The 16,112-nt window shown below is 44.3% G+C and overlaps 1 protein-coding gene across 2 annotated transcripts in view; it reads left to right on the top strand.

Annotated features, from left to right (window-relative positions):
• kank1a (KN motif and ankyrin repeat domains 1a) overlaps window positions 1-16,112 on the top strand; it is a 53,649-nt gene that overhangs the window by 3,811 nt on the left and 33,726 nt on the right. The window contains exon 1 of one of the 2 annotated variants that reach the window (XM_061672326.1): window positions 9,657-9,738. The exons of the other annotated variant lie outside the window; for it this stretch is intronic. The gene's annotated coding sequence lies outside the window, so the exon portion shown is untranslated. Of the gene's footprint in view, window positions 1-9,656; window positions 9,739-16,112 lie in introns of those variants that run through there. 2 annotated transcript variants of the gene reach the window in all.

Genomic DNA, 16,112 nt, shown 5'->3' on the forward strand with positions numbered 1-16,112 from the left:
AACAAAAAAATCTCTTAATTTGGCATCATGCCCTGTAGTGTAAACGTAGCCTAATTGGGTAATCAGAAGTGCAAACAACCTGCTAAAGTTATTAGAACATTTTGGTTTTGGTATTTGACTGACTTTCCTTGATCAATAATGAGGAAAATTAATTTGAAAAAGTTTTCTCTCCACTCTGGATTCCAAAATATCTGGATCCATTTTGAAAATGTTTTTCATTGGAACAAGTAACCTTAGATGTAATTTTAAAATGTGTGTCTTTAAACCCACGCCGGGGTCAAATCTCTGTAGTGATGAACCTGTCGACGGGGAAGTGATAGCTTATTGAAAAAGTTAGCATTTTGACAAAATATGCTTTGAATGTTTTTTTAAAATTAATTGGTTATTTTCAAAATATTAAGGAAACTCCTAGAATGTTTTGAACTCTTGTCCAGTGTCTTATTGAGCAGAATTATGGCTGTCTGTTGTTTAGTTTAGACACAAAATCAACGACTACTCCATTTTGCTTCTATTTCTTTAAGATGCAATCAATCACACACAATTGACCGAATTTTTAATGACTATTAATTGATTTTGTTCCTGTCGACATGGCCTTAGCTTTTAGGAAGTGATACTGTAGTGTTGTTGTTTACTTCCCTGACACGTCGCAAAGCGAGCTTAGCGCTAAAGCTGTGCATACATGGTATAAGCAAGGTCGGCCTCGTGTCGCTTGGTACATTCGGCTCAGCGGCGGGCCCCTCGGGGTCCACATCAGCCGCTGTGTACTCATGGCAAAGGTCCCTCAATTATCACCGTAGTGACACGACCCCTCTGTCTACATGATGAGCCTTGGAAAATTACTTCCACTCTAGCAAGCTCTCCAAGTGTGCTGCATGTCAAAATTTGTCTTCCATCCTTGCAGCTGTTTTTATTTCTTGGCGGCACTCACTTGTAATTTTACTTTAGGCTGCAGATGTGGGCATACTTTGAATGCTAAAAATAAAAGCTGCGTGGTCTCAGAGTTCAGTAGAAGCGAGGAATCTACATTTATTCAGCCCAGGAATGTGTTTTTTTTTTTGGACGGCCCGTTCTAGAAGGTTTGAGGCAGAAGAGAGTTGTGGGATAAGGACCTCCATGACTGGCCTGTAATTAGCGAAAACGCATCCACCAAGCATCGCAGTTAAGTGCAGCTCAACATGATAGTTTGGAACGGTTGTCATGGTATGCCAAAAATCATACCTTTGTTTTAAGGTCACAGTCCGGTTCATATTTGGTACAGTTAAAATGGGTTAAATCTTTTCTTTTTAGGAAAGTGCAAGATCAATAGGAGTGACGTGGGTTAACGGTATGACCAAATTTTTTTTGGGGTATGTAGCGTAGTCTTAAGGTCACATTCAGTACAGTTAAAACAGTGTAAATCTTTTCTTTTTAGGAAAGTGCAAAGATAATAGGGATGTAATGGTATGCCAAAAATCAATGTTGATTTTTATGAAGTATAACGTCAATAGGGGTGTTAGTGATACGCCAAATATCACAGTTTGGTACTTACCTTAGTGTTAAGGTGACTGTTCGGTTCACATTAGGTACATTTAAAACGGTTTAAATCTCTTTATAGGAAAGTGCAATTAATGCTACATGTATTAGTGAATAGTACTGAACTACTCAAAATGGTGCTGAAAGTGAACACTTTGGTTTGGATAGTCAGGAACTATAGTTGTGCGATATTGAAAAATTTTTATATCCTGATATAGGTAATCTTATGTCCAAATAAGGAAATATATAATGGAATAATTTACAATATATAATCCATCCATCCGTTTTCTGATCCGCTTATCCTCACAAGAGTCGCAGGAGTGCTGGAGCCCATCCCAACTATCATCGGGCAGGAAGCGGGGTACACCCTGAACTGGTTGACATAATGTAGATAATATATTTCATATAATGTAATATTTTTATTTAAAATGTCATAAAACTAATGGCGGCGGCACAATGGTCGACTGGTTAGCACATCTGCCTCTACAGTTCTGAGGACCCGGGTTAAAAACCGGTCTCGCCACATTCCAAAAACATGCATGGTAGGTTAATTGAAGCTCCTAAATTGCCTGTAGGTGTGAATGGTTGTTTGTTTCTATGTGGCCTGCGATTCGCTGGCGACCAGTTGTGCAAACAATTAATTCGTTCACTGCCAGACCTCTATGTTCGCATGGATATTTGAATTCAACAGCTGTCAATCGCAGTGAATGAGTTTAAAAGTAAATAAAACACAGTGCTTCAAGTAACATTCAAGTATGGCTACCCAAGGCACTGTAAATGTTACCATATAAATGATAGAGGATTACAGTATATCGTACAATAGACGTTTTATATCACAATTTATTTACGATGGATATTGTTGTCGCATGCGGCACGTTGAACGACTGGTTAGCACATCTGCCTCACAGTTCTGAGGACGCGGGTTCAGATCCAGCCTTGCCAGAGTGGAGTTTGCATGTTCTCCCGTGCCCGTGTTGCGTTTTCTCCGGGTACTCCGGTTTCCTCCCACATCCCAAAAACATGTGTGGCAGGTTAATTGAAAACTCTAAAATGCCCGTAGGTGTGAATGTGAGTGCGAATGGTTGTTTGTTTATATGTGCCCTGCGATTGGTTGCCGACCAGTTCAGGGAGTACCCCGCCCTTTGCTCAAGAGATAGCTGGGATAGGCTCTGGCACACCCGGGACCCTACTAGTGAGGTTAAGCGGTATGGAAAATGGATGGATGGATGGATTGTTCTCATCACACAGCTCTATCGGGAACTCTGTAATAAATGGGGTCATAAATTATTGCAGAGTAGAAAACCACCCTTTACCTATGTTAATGTAAGATTATATTACCATCATGCATGAAGCCCTGAAGGTGTGACCATGGACAATATGCTTAAATGGAGCACTTGTTTAAATGTCATACATGTGATATTTCTGATGCCCGAAGCAGTCGGCTGGCAAGCAAGCACCACCTCGCTTGTACTTTTCTTAGAAAGTTCACTGTTGCGCTCATCAAAGGGCTGGCAGAACCGCTACAAATCCGTTTAGACTTGTGATTTGTGGATTTTGCGGCTCAGTGGAATCACACGGATTGGCCGTGGATATTTTCTCTCATTTTCAGCCTTATCGTGCTACATTCTAGTACTAGTACAATTTCAATAGGACATGGGCTTTTTCCTGTATGCCAGTCATGTTGTGGACAATTTCTACAATAGCTTCCATTTTTTTTTGTTACACTTGCCGTAGCATGATGCTAACATGTAGCATCTGACAGAGACTACTCGAAAGGTTTTGAGCAGTAAACTTAGCACTGACGCTAGTGCTAACCCTAACCTACTTCAAGATGTCGAGGATGGGCTACCAATTATAAACGTAATCTATTAAAGCTATGAGTAGCAATGAACAGGCCGTTGCACCACCTTGTTCATGGCGACTCATAGAAATTATCGTCAGACTTTGATCCCAAGCTCCGACCACATCAGGTGGCGTAGGCCGGACATCGGAGACGCGGACTACGGTCCAGGTTCGGACCGAGTCACCAAGGTCAATTCCCGTTAAATAAAGATCTTGTGTGCCGTTACGCCTCATTTTTTCTCTCTCCCACAGGCCACTGTTACAGACTAAAGTAAAAAGATGACTTTAAATAAACGGTTTGATTGGCTCATTGTAGTGATTTGACTCGGTCTGACACGATAATTACTATATTGACTTATCGTTCGATAAATAAAATGGACACAAGTTTTTCCGCACTCGATAAGCGGTCATTGTTGCGGTGAGCCGACGTGCAGATCGCACAGTGAGCTGTTGGACAGCTGTGTCATTAGCTGCTAGTAGGCTCATGGAATACCGGCGGACCGGTACACTCTTGCCGGTGTTGGCTCCGTCCAATACTCCCCAGTTTTGCTCCATGTGCAGCGTGTAGATTCAGACTCTTAAGGGAAAGTTAACTGTCTTTTAGCCTGCGAGCTAGCGAGTTAAGCTAAACAGCTCGCTCCACCGTGGCAATGTTGTTTAAAACATCAGTGCTACGCTCAGAGTTGTTGTGTATGTTAGCCCCCAATTAACACAAACACGGGAACGTTAACAGTTTATTAAACATAACCTCTCGTTAATCAGCCAGTAGTTGACAACCGCGAACATCAACATATATTTGATTGACAGGTGAAGGACTTTTTTTTCAGTGGACCAACCACACACTAGCCGGGTTTCCATGGAGACTTTGTTGTCATTCCGATTGAAATCATTCAAATTGAAGATCTCAGGTCAACTGTTTACATGTGATGTGATATATTCCAATCGGGTGTATATATGATGTGCACTACATTTAATAGAATAGGCATGTGACATGCGCACTTCGTTGTGAACATCACGTCATTTATTAAGATGGAGGTCCGTCGTCTTTTCAGCATAGTAGTTGGTATTGTTTATTTAAAAACATGCTTGTTTAAAAAAAATTTAAGCAGTTAAAAACAAGATCTGTCAAATACAAGCTCCGTTGGGAGCCACCATATTTACGCAGTGTGTAAACGATGAAGTCACGGCGAATTTACGTCAAGACGAAGCATGCGCAGAAATAGCTTTTTCCGGCTGTGACGGTATACATGGCAAAAATTTGATAGTTTTGGGAAAATAATCGTGATGGGCCTAGATGTGACCATAATGATCTTATCAAATCGTTTGTTTACCGGTGAGATTTGCAGAAGAGATTTGCCAGAGAAGATGCGGGCAGCATGGCTAGTTTCAAAGTTCACAAAGTTGACTCAGAAAAGAACATTTTAAAAATGAACGGACTGACCACTACTTTTCTAATCTTCCATAAACTGGAAAAGTGTTGTCTCATATGTTATGGGACTGTGGCTTCAATATAGAAAACGGGAACGTTATAAGCAGCACTTCCAAATGAAACACGAATCCTTCAACCATCCACTGAAGCCGGTGGCCATTACTCCTAACATAACCAAACTGAGAGCCCAGAACAGCAGAGCCTACATCACTCAAATCAACATAAGGGAAGGTGCCATTTTGATATTGTTATTGACAGGTTGGCCACGTGGTGGTACGTTGTGCCACTGGTTGGCACATCTGCCTCACAGTTCAATGTTTGTGCATTCAAATCCGGGCTCCAGCCGTGCTGTGTGAAGTTCGCATGTTCTCGTGATCCCTGTGTGGGTTTTCTCCAGGTACTCTGGTTTTCTCCCACAGTCCAAAAACATGCATGGTAGATTAATTGAAAACACAAAATTGACCGTAGTTGTGGATGTGTGATGTGAATGCATTTTAATTTTTTTTAATTTTTTTTTTTTTTTTTTTTTGTGCACTGCGATTGACAGTTATCTGGGAAAGGCTCCAGCACTCTTGCGATTCATTGAGAATAAGCTGTACAGAAAAAGGATGGATGGATGGCTACGCATTCATCCCTAAATGTACGTTGATGTTAGCTATGCATATCGAAACATTGTGGTCTGAACCTTTGCCCTGAGAAAACCTTTGCAACCGGACCCCTCTGAATATCAATTGAAGATTGCTGGCGTAGGCAAAAAAAGCTTCACAATTTAGCATTGTCCACCTGTCAAGGATACATTCTTAAAATTGGCGTTCATTAAAGTGAATTCCTTTGGGGTTTCTCTGGAATTCACCCAAAATGGCTGCTTCAAACCAAAATGGCTGACTTCCTGTTGTATTTCAGATATGGATTCTTGAGACTGTTTCATGCATCCTGTTATGATAGACGAGTACAGTGTCAACCCAATTTTATGTTGTAAGGTGAAGCTGGTGTTAAGGGCTGATTTTCTTTCCAACTTTCCAGGGGTGGCAACTGAATGAGTTTTGAGGGACTCATGTTTGGGACCCCTAAGATCTGTACATTTTACTTACAAAAATAAAAGACTGAGAACAAAAAATCACTCAGTAGCACCTTCTGTAAAGTTAGAAAAACTCTCTGGTGTCACCAGTATCACTGATAAACACAAAACTGGGTGGACATGTCTATCATAAGACATGAAAAACTTTCAAGGACCCATGCTTGATTTAGAAGAGGAAGCCAGTATTAGTTGGAAGCAGACATAGGGGGGACTGCTGGACTCATACTGTACTTTGATGAATTCCTCTTCGGGAATTCACCCAAATGAGTCCCAATCTGAAGCAGGTATCGTATAAAGATGGACTAATTTCAAGATTTTCCTTTCACGCCATCTAAATTTGATGATTCAAAAGATTTGCCGTGAAGAAGGTGGTGCGAGAGAGCCCATACGCTGTTGCTTGTAGATTTAATTACATGGGAAGGAAAAATTATTATTATTATTATTTTTTTAATCTCACCCCCACCCACCCACCCCTTCCCGTGTGGTTGGATTAACCCTCCGATAAACCCTAAAATGTGTTTCACAATGATGTCTTGTTTCCTGGTATGTTAATCCTTTTCTTTTCACTCACTTGTCATGTGCTTTGTCGGGGATCATCAGTGGGCATCGTGGTAGATTCATTTTCTCCTTTGGAGACACCACCCACATTAGACAACTTTATCTCATCGTGTTCAGGGCTACTTGCGCTGATTTGCGTATGAGGAGGAGGAAGAGCTACCTCCTGTTTTGTTTTAGGTTTTTTTCTTAAGGCAGGCAGAGGCTACTGTTTATATTTTGATAAAGCCCTCAGCTATGCAGGCCTGTACAGACATTGCCCGTCAAGTGGAGACATTCCTCAAGGCTTCTTCCTGAATTTAGACAGTGATGTTATTCATTTGAATTTTTTTTCTAACTATAACGTCACGGAAGGTAGCAGCCAGCCTTGTTGACTAAGACCTCCTATAGACTGCCGTGGCGGCAAGCCTGTCTACAGTCCTTTAGGTGGCAGTAATTCACATTACAAATCTGCAATATTTGGTGGTGCGCAGCCTTACTTGGGCCCCGATGCAAGTGGACTGTAATGGACAAAAATGGAAAACATAAAACCTGTTAAACAGAGGTTTTTATACGGATTTATGTCAAAATGTAACTACTTCTTTTGTGGCCTGCGCACCACACGCACAGACACACACACGTGTGTATCTATCTATCTATCTATCTCTCTCTCTCTCTCTCTCTCTCTCTCTCTCTCTCTCTCTCTCCATTTTCTGAGCCGCTTCTCCTCACTAGGGTCGCGGGCGTGCTGGAGCCTATCCCAGCTGTCATCGGGCAGGAGGCGGGGTACACCCTGAACTGGTTGCCAGCCAATCGCAGGGCACATACAAACAAACAACCATTCGCACTCACAGCCATGCCTACGGGCAATTTAGAGTCTCCAATTAATGCATGTTTTTGGGATGTGGGAGGAAACCGGAGTGCCCGGAGTAAACCCACGCAGGCATGGGGAGAACATGCAAACTCCACACAGGCGGGGCCCGGGATTGAACCCGGGTCCTCAGAACTGTGAGGCTGACACTCTAACCAGTCGTCCACCGTGCCGCGCGTATCTCTCTCTCTCTCTCTCTCTCTCTCTCTCTCTCTCTCTCTCTCTCTCTCTCTCTCTCTCTCTCTCTCTCTCTCTCTCTCTCTCTCTCTCTCGCTCTCTCTCTCGCTCTCTCTCTCTCGCTCTCTCTCTCTCTCAGAGAATTCTCAGAGAGAGAGAGAGAGAGAGAGAGAGAGCAAAGGTCGGCACGGTGGTCGACTGGGTTTGCACATCTGCCTTGCATTTCTGAGGACCAGGGTTTCAAATTCCGGCCCCGCCTGTGTGGAGTTTGCATGTTCTCCCCGTGCCTGCGTGGGTTTTCTCCGGGTACTCCAGTTTCCTTCCACATCCCAAAAACATGCGTGGTAGGTTGATTGAAGACTTTAAATTGCCCGTAGGTGTGAATGTGAGTGCGAATGGTTGTTTGTTTATATGTGCCCTACGATTGGCTGGCGACCAATTGAGGGTGTACCCCGCCTCTCGCCCGAAGATAGCTGGGATAGGCTCCACCACGCCCACAACCCTAATGAGGATAAGCGGTACAGAAAATGGATGGATGGAAAGATTTCAAAGTGTTTGGAGTTGGTCATTTTAATCATCCTCAATGCCTGACATCAAGTAAAAAGTACAGGAAGCCCTCGAGTTACGACGCACTCAACCTACGACGTTTCGACTTTATGACGCTCGTGCCTCGTCCGCCATTTCTGCTTATCTAGTGCATAGTGCTTGTGCGGAGGGAGTGTCTTTGCCTTTTTCGCCCTCCTTTTTTTCACACTCTAAGCAGTAATGGTAAGTACAGCATCTTATTTTTTTTATTTTAATGTATTTTCTTTATACGAAGTGGTCACCTGACCGTGGTCGAGAGACGCAGGGGCCTGGGGTGGTGGCAACAATAAAGGCAGGAAGCACCGATTTGCTGCTTGGCTTTATTAGCTCCTCTGCACATTCAACGTCAACGGTTCTTCCGCTAATCGCTACTCTTCCCCGGTTGCCGTCACTACACTTGCCACTGTACACACTTGCACCGGCGCGCACTCCTTCCTCCTTCGCAGTCCCGTCTCACTCACACATCGACGCACACAGCCACACACACTGAGCTTGGTGTCACAATCACGTGGGACAATACCCGTAACAGAAGTATTTTGCCGTAAATTTCGACTTTAACGGTGAAATCCGTTTTACGCGGAAAATCGTATTATGTCGCCAGCGTAGGAACGGAACTCATTCGTAAATCGAGGACTTCCTGTATAAGTAAAAGAATTAGGTACACTGGTGCAATCAACCTAAAATTAGATGACAAACTACAAGAACGTGCGCGTGTGTTTGTGTGAGTGTGTGTGTGTGTGTGTGTGTGTGCGCGTGGATGGGTGCGTGCGTGTGTTTGTGTGTAAAATATTAGGTAAAATTTGAAATTTGAGGAAAAATACAAACATATTAGTAAAAAAATGTAATATTACAAAACAAATACACTAAAAACTAATTAGAATTATAACTAATTAGAATTATAACAGACAAAATATTAGGTAAAATATGAATTTATTAGAAAATACATTTTGACCTAACCAAAGTAAAAAAACGAAGATATTCAACAAAACTATTGATTTAAAAACAGACAATATTGCAAAACTATTAGATGAAAAATACCAAATACGAGACAAAAATATTAGAATATTAATATATTACATATATAATATTAAAATATTATAAAATTATACAAAAATATCACAATTATATACTACTCAACTATCTGACAAAAATATTAAATGTATTTTAAAAAATCGAGCAGTTGACAAAAATAAGTTCTGTGTGGTGGCCTTTTTGTAATGCTCATTACCACCACCTCCAGGTGGAACAGTATCGCTCAGCACATCCTAATTATTAACTTGTAGACATTCAAACCTCCTTGGCAATAGTTTTAGCCTTGGTATGCTTTCCCGCCCCATCCAAAACCCTCTCGTCCACCACAGGGCGGAACTACGTCGCCGTCTAAATTGTCTCCTTTCCCTGGGATGCCACAGTTTTATGGCTGAGCGAACCTCCAAAGCCCCCGACTGTCCAGTAACACCAGGCTGCTCGTGTTTCAGTGCCCGGCACAGGCTGCTATTGTCAGGTTACTCTTTGTGTGTGTGTGCGTGTGTGTGTGAGTGCGTGCGCGCGTTGCTGTGTTGTGATTGGTCCTCGCTCGGACCGTGTGAGACAGCGCCGGGTGACGGCTCCTTGTTAATCCCTGGGATGTTTTCTCTTGCGCATGTAGTGCAAGATGGGAAGGAAAAGCATGTACTAAAGTAACTTGAGCACTTTTTTTACCTGATTGAGGTGAGTAGAAATCATGTTTTAGTGTAGTAATTCATTTTTATAAACTCAGTGTTGCATTGAATTTAATCATTGGAAAAGACAATTACAAACTTCTTTGAGATTTGGTCATTGTTTTTCTTTCTGTTCATGCTTTTCAGAAGGTATTTTTTTTTTTATAAAGGGGGCTGTAATGATCCGCAGCCTTGCAGGGGCTCGTCCATACCTGTCAATCTGTAAACTAAAAGAAAATATAATTATTGTAGTGCAAATGTGCTCTTAAACTTGAGTCGCTTCCATGTTATTTAGTCCAAAGTACCAAATGACACTTTGTCGTCTTCCCCTGCTTTGTTCCATGAAGGTGTGAATGTTAGCAGAGTCAAATGGACCTGTCACCTTGTGTCAACTACTGTTAGAGCAGCGCTTGTGAACTTCTTCGATGGTAAAATGCTGCATATTATATTACATTATTTATACACACACCATAATGTATAAAAATTGTCCTCTTCCATTGCTTGTATTGCATTGAAGAAAAGATGAGGTGTGAACGTGACCTGAGCCAACCTGGGGCAGTAAAATTGGTGCAGCTTCAAAAAGACGCTTTACACAAAGTGAACTAACAAAAACACAAAACAAAAAGAAATACTGGTGTGTATTTAAAACACCGACATCACTTGGTGTGAGGAAAGTTTGTTAGCTTCATGCTAACACACAATACAAAACACCAGAGATGGGCTAATGAATAGCGGCATCTATCACAGTGTTATAACCCTTTTATGCAATGGATAGTTGAAGACAAAACAGTAGCAACCCATGTAGACAGACAACATAAAAATACTCACAGGCATACATTCTTTATCCTCTGCTCAAAACTTCAAATATTATTGCAGTTTACATTGCAATTGTACGGATATTCTTGTATAGCCATCCATCCATCCATCCATCCATCCATTCATTGTCTTACGCTTATCCGAGGTCGGGTCGCAGGGGCAGCAGCCTCAGCAGGGAAGCCCAGACTAACCACTTGGAGAGACATAGTCTCTCCAGCGTGTCCTGGGTCGTCCCCGGGGTCTCCTCCCGGTGGGACGTGCCCGGAACACCTCACCAGGGAGGCGTCCGGGAGGCATCCGAATCAGATGCCCCAGCCACCTCATCTGGCTCCTCTCGATGTGGAGGAGCAGCGGCTCTACTCTGAGATCCTCCCGGATGACAGAGCTTCTCACACTATCTCTCAGGGAGAGCCCGGACACCCTGCGGAGGAAGCTCAATTCGGCCGCTTGTATCCGGGATCTTGTTCTTATAGGTGAGTGTAGGAACTTAGATCGACCGGTAAATCGAGAGCTTCGTCTTTCGGCTTAGCTCGTTCTTTACCACAACAGATCGATACAAAGTCCGCATCACTGCAGACGCTGCACCGATCCGCCTGTCGATCTCCCGTTCCATTCTTCCCTCACTCGTGAACAAGACTCCATGATATTTTAACTCCTCCACTTGGGGAAGGATCTCATCCCCGAGAGAGTGCACTCCACCCTTTTTTACCATGGTCAGATTTAGAGGTGCTGATTCTCATCCCAGCCGCTTCACACTCTGCTGCGAACCACTCCAGTAAGAGTTGGAGATCACGGCCTGATGAAGCCAACAGAACCGCATCATCTGCAAAAAGCAGAGATGCAATACTGAGGCCACCAAACCGGACCCCCTCTATGCCTTGGCTGTGCCTAGAAATTCTGTCCATCAACGTTGTGAACAGAATCGGTGACAAAGGGCAGCCTTGGCGGAGTCCAACCCTCACTGGAAACGAGTCCGAATTACTGCCGGCAATGCGTACCAAACTCTCACCGGTCGTACAGGGACCGAACTGCCTGTATCAGGTGGTTCGGTACACCATACTCCCAAAGCACCCCCCACAGGACTCCACGAGGGACACAGTCGAACGCTCCAAGTCCACAAAACACATGTAGGCTGGTTGGGCGAACTCCCATGCAACCTTGAGGACCCTGCCAAGGGTGAAGAGCTGGTCTACTGTTCCACGGCCAGGACGAAAACCACACTGCTCCTCCTGAATCTGAGATTCAACTTCCCGATCGTCCCTCCACTCCAGCGCCCCTGAATAGACCTTACCAGGGAGGGTGAGGAGTGTGATCCCCCTGTAGTTGGAACACACCCTCCGGTCCCCCTTCTTAAAAAGGGGGACCACCACCCCAGTCTACCAATCCAGAGGCACTTTCCCCGAAGTCCACGCGATGTTGCAGAGGCGTGTCAACCAGGGCAGCCAGCCCTACAACATCCAGAGCCTTGAGGAACTCCGGGCAAATCTCATCCACCCCCGGGGCCTTGCCCCCGAGGAGCTTTTTAACCACCTCTGTGACCTCAACCTCAGAGATAGGAGAGCCTGCCTCAGATACCCCAGACTCTGCTTCCTCATGGGAAGGCGTGTCGGTGGAATTGAGGAGGTCTTCGAAGTATTCTCCCCACCGATTCGCAATGTCCAGAGTCGAGGTCAGCAGCACCCCATCCCCACTATACACAGTGATGGTGCACTGCTTCCCCCTCCTGAGACGCTGGATGGTGGACCAGAATTTCCTCGAAGCCGTCTGGAAGTCGTTCTCCATGGCCGCACCGAACTTCTCCCACGCCCGGGTTTTTGCCTCAGCAAGCACCAAAGCATTCCGCTTGGCCAGCCAGTACCCATCAGCCGCCTCAGGAGTCCCACAGTCCAAAAAGGCCTGATAGGACTCCTTCTTCAGCTTGACGGCATCCCTGACCGCTGGTGTCCACCAACGGGTTCGGGGATTGCAGCCACGACATGCACCGACTACCCTACGGCCACAGCTCCGGTCAGCCGCCTCTGCAATAGAGGCGCGGAACATGGTCCGCTCGGACTCAATGTCCCCTGGACGTGGGTGAAGTTCTGCCGGAGGTGGGAGTTGAAACTCCTTCTGACAGGGGATTCTGCCAGACGTTCCCAGCAGACCCTCACAATACGTTTCCTGCCAGGTCAGACCGGCATCTTCCCCTACCATCGGAGCCAACTCACCACCAGGTGGTGATCAGTTGACCGGTACGCCCCTCTCTTTACCAGAGTATCCAAGACATACGGCCGCAAGTCCGATGACACGACCACAAAGTCGATCATCGAACTGCCACCTAGGGTGTCCTGATGCCAAGTGCACGTGTGGACACCCGTATGCTTGAACATGGTGTTTGTTATGGACAATCCGTGATGAGCACAGAGGTCCTATAACAGAACACCACTCGGGTTCTGATTGGGGAGGGGGGGCGTTCCTCCCAATCACGCCCTTCCAGGTCTCACGGTCATTGCCCACATGAGCATTGAAGTCCTCCAGCAGAATGATGGAGTCCCCAGCGGGAGTGCTCTCCCTCTAAAGACTCCAAAAAGGGTGGGTACTCTGAATTGCTGTTTGGTGCATAGGGGCCGGGCAGGTGTGGGTATACTGTGGTGTCCTTGAGCAAGACACAGATACCCCGAAATGCTCCCCGGGCGCTTCAGCTGCCCCCTGCTCCAATGTGTTCCACTAACATGTGTATGTGTTTACTGTGATGGGTTAAATGCAGAGAACAAATTTCATGTGCATGCATGCATGTTCATGACAATAAAAGATGATTCTTCTTCTTATTATTTCCCCCCGGATCAGCGCCTGTATGTTGGTGTTCGACCCGGTGGACGAGAGTGTAGCCTCCCTCCGCCTTCGGGTGGGGGGGACGGGTCCTGACTGTTATATCCATACAGTATGTATGTATTTTACTGGACCCTGGTGGTCAAGGTGCACGCACCAGAATGTGGGTCTGGAAGAGATTAATGGGATTTGTATTCATTTCATTGGGGAAAGATGATTTGAGATAAGAGTTTTGAATTACGAGCATGGTCATTGACAACAAAATACAATGGAAAATAAATGAGTATAAAATTACCATCACTGGGCTGCCTTCCGTATCACTGTGTGCATCTGACATCTTTTTCGCCACCTTGCGCTTCCTCGTCTTTTACAGTCTGTCTTATTCTTCTTCCGTTTCTTTGCTACTGCGTACCACATGGGGAAAGCCAACCATCAACTACCTTTATCAGGGTTCACCATGAAGCATTTCATCCAAAATTATATAGCAGAAGACCACCAACACACCCCAGAAATACGTTGGCAACCATTTGCACCTGGCACTGAGGTTTGACCACACAACATTGGTGGTTACCCCCTAATGACCGTGTTCTAATTAAAAGATTTTCATATTTTTCCACTCCTCACATTGGAAGTCACTCCGTAAAATCATTTGGCAGTGGCAAAATGTTTATTCCCGTAAAGGGTGGTTGGAGGGGAGGGTGTTTAACTGCAGCAGTAAATGATTTCCTCTCGCGGTTGGCAGCACTTTGTTTACAGTGCAGATTAGCTCCCCCGGTGACACCATTGATCTTATCTGCTGCTGGTGAAGGCCCACATGGCAACTTTTAATATGAGGCTTTGCGTTTTTTTCCATTACGTGGCGGAAATACCACTGAATGGGAATTTAAAATGATGGCAGTGCAGTGAAACCATACCCCAGTTGAGTCAATAAGTTCTCTTACTGCTGCAGTGAGTTTCTTTGTGTGAAATGTGCTCTAAATGTTAGGGGTGGAACAGTTCATAAAACCCACGGGTTGGTTCGTATCTCTGTTTTGTGGTCACGGTTTTTAGTTCGGTACATGTTGACTCTTAGGAAAATCAATTATATCTTGTTAAAATTGAAGGTATATGTTCACAGCATTATTATTCATTATGATATTGTTGTTAATGTATTATTATTTACAGTGGAGGAAATAATTTTATCCCTCACTGATTTTGTAAGTTCACCCACTGACAAAGACATGAGACATCTATACTTTTAATGGTAGGTTCATGTTAACAGTGAGAGACAGAATATTTCAAAGAAAATCACATTTAAAAAATGTATTTGCATTTCATTGAGTGAAATAGGTATCTCGTCCTCTACCAACAAATAATTCTGGCTCCCACTGACGAGTCCTCTCACTTTAAGAAAGTACTCCTAATCTAAACTCGTTAGCTGTATCAAAGACACCTATAGTATCTCAGCTTGTTACCTGTATAAAGACACCTGTCCACAGAATCAATCAGAATCATCTTTATTTGCCAAGTATGTCCAAAAACACACAAGGAATATGTCTCCGGTAGTTGGAGCCGCTCTAGTACGACAGACAGACAATTGACAGAGAACACTTTGGAGACATAAAGACATTGACAAAAAAACAGTCACTGAGCAGTAAAGGGTTGCTAGTCATCTGGTAATGCCGGTACATTTTTTATTGATTTTTTGACAATTGTGCAAAAAGATGCAGAGTCCTCTAGCACTTAGAGCAGTTCGAATGACTAATATTGCAATAGTCCGGTGCAATGACCGTTGTGCAAAGGGTGCCGAGACTTCAAGGAGTGTATGCGGTTTAAAGTGAAGAGTAGTGCGATAATCTGGGACAATGTTGGTTGTTCAAATGTTGCAGATACTCCTCAATCAGTGTGCAAATGGAGCAGATGCTACTCTGGCATGAGTGGCCAGTATATGCAAATAGTGCAGCATGGCGAGACAACTACAGTGAGTGCACAAGTAATGTATGATTGGCCCCACAGAAATGTGACAACGAACTCAAGTTAAAAAATTGCCAGCATGTTGTAATGGAATTGTAGATTAGGTGTTTAAGAAGTTGATTGCAAGAGGGAAGAAGCTGTTGGAATGTCTGCTAGTTCTAGTTTGCATTGATCGGTAGCGCCTACCTGAGGGAAGGAGCTGGAGGAGCTGGTGACCGGGATGCGCAGGGTCCGAGAGGATTTTGCACGCTCTTGTCTTAGTTCTGGCAGCGTGCAAGTCCTCAATGGTGGGTAGGAGGGTACTGACAATCCTTTCAGCAGTTTTGATTGTCAAACACCAACCTCTCCATCATGGAACTTTCTAAGGACATCAGGGACAAGATTGTAGAGCTGCACAAGACTGGAATAGGCTACAAGACCATTGGGAAGAGGCTTGGTGAGAAGGAGACAACTATTGTTACAAAAATTTGAAAATGGAGGAAACATAAATAGCAAATGGAAGAAACATAAAGTGACTGTCAATCTCCCTCAGTCTGGGCCTCCTCGCATGTTTTCACCTTGAGTGGTATAAATGATCATGCGAAAGGTTAAGCTTCAGCCCAGCCTACAAGCGAGGAGCTTGTTAATGATCTCAAGGCACCTGGGACCACAGTCACCAAGAAAAACCTTGATAACACACTACACCATAATGCAGGGGTGTCAAACTCATCTTTGTCACGGGCCACATCGTAGTTATGACTTCTCCCGGATGGCCGCTACGACTGTGAACCCATATAAACGAAAGATTACCTCATATGATTACATAAA

The sequence above is a fragment of the Phycodurus eques genome, chromosome 3, assembly GCF_024500275.1.
Source record: "Phycodurus eques isolate BA_2022a chromosome 3, UOR_Pequ_1.1, whole genome shotgun sequence".
Classification (NCBI taxonomy): Eukaryota; Metazoa; Chordata; class Actinopteri; order Syngnathiformes; family Syngnathidae; genus Phycodurus; species Phycodurus eques.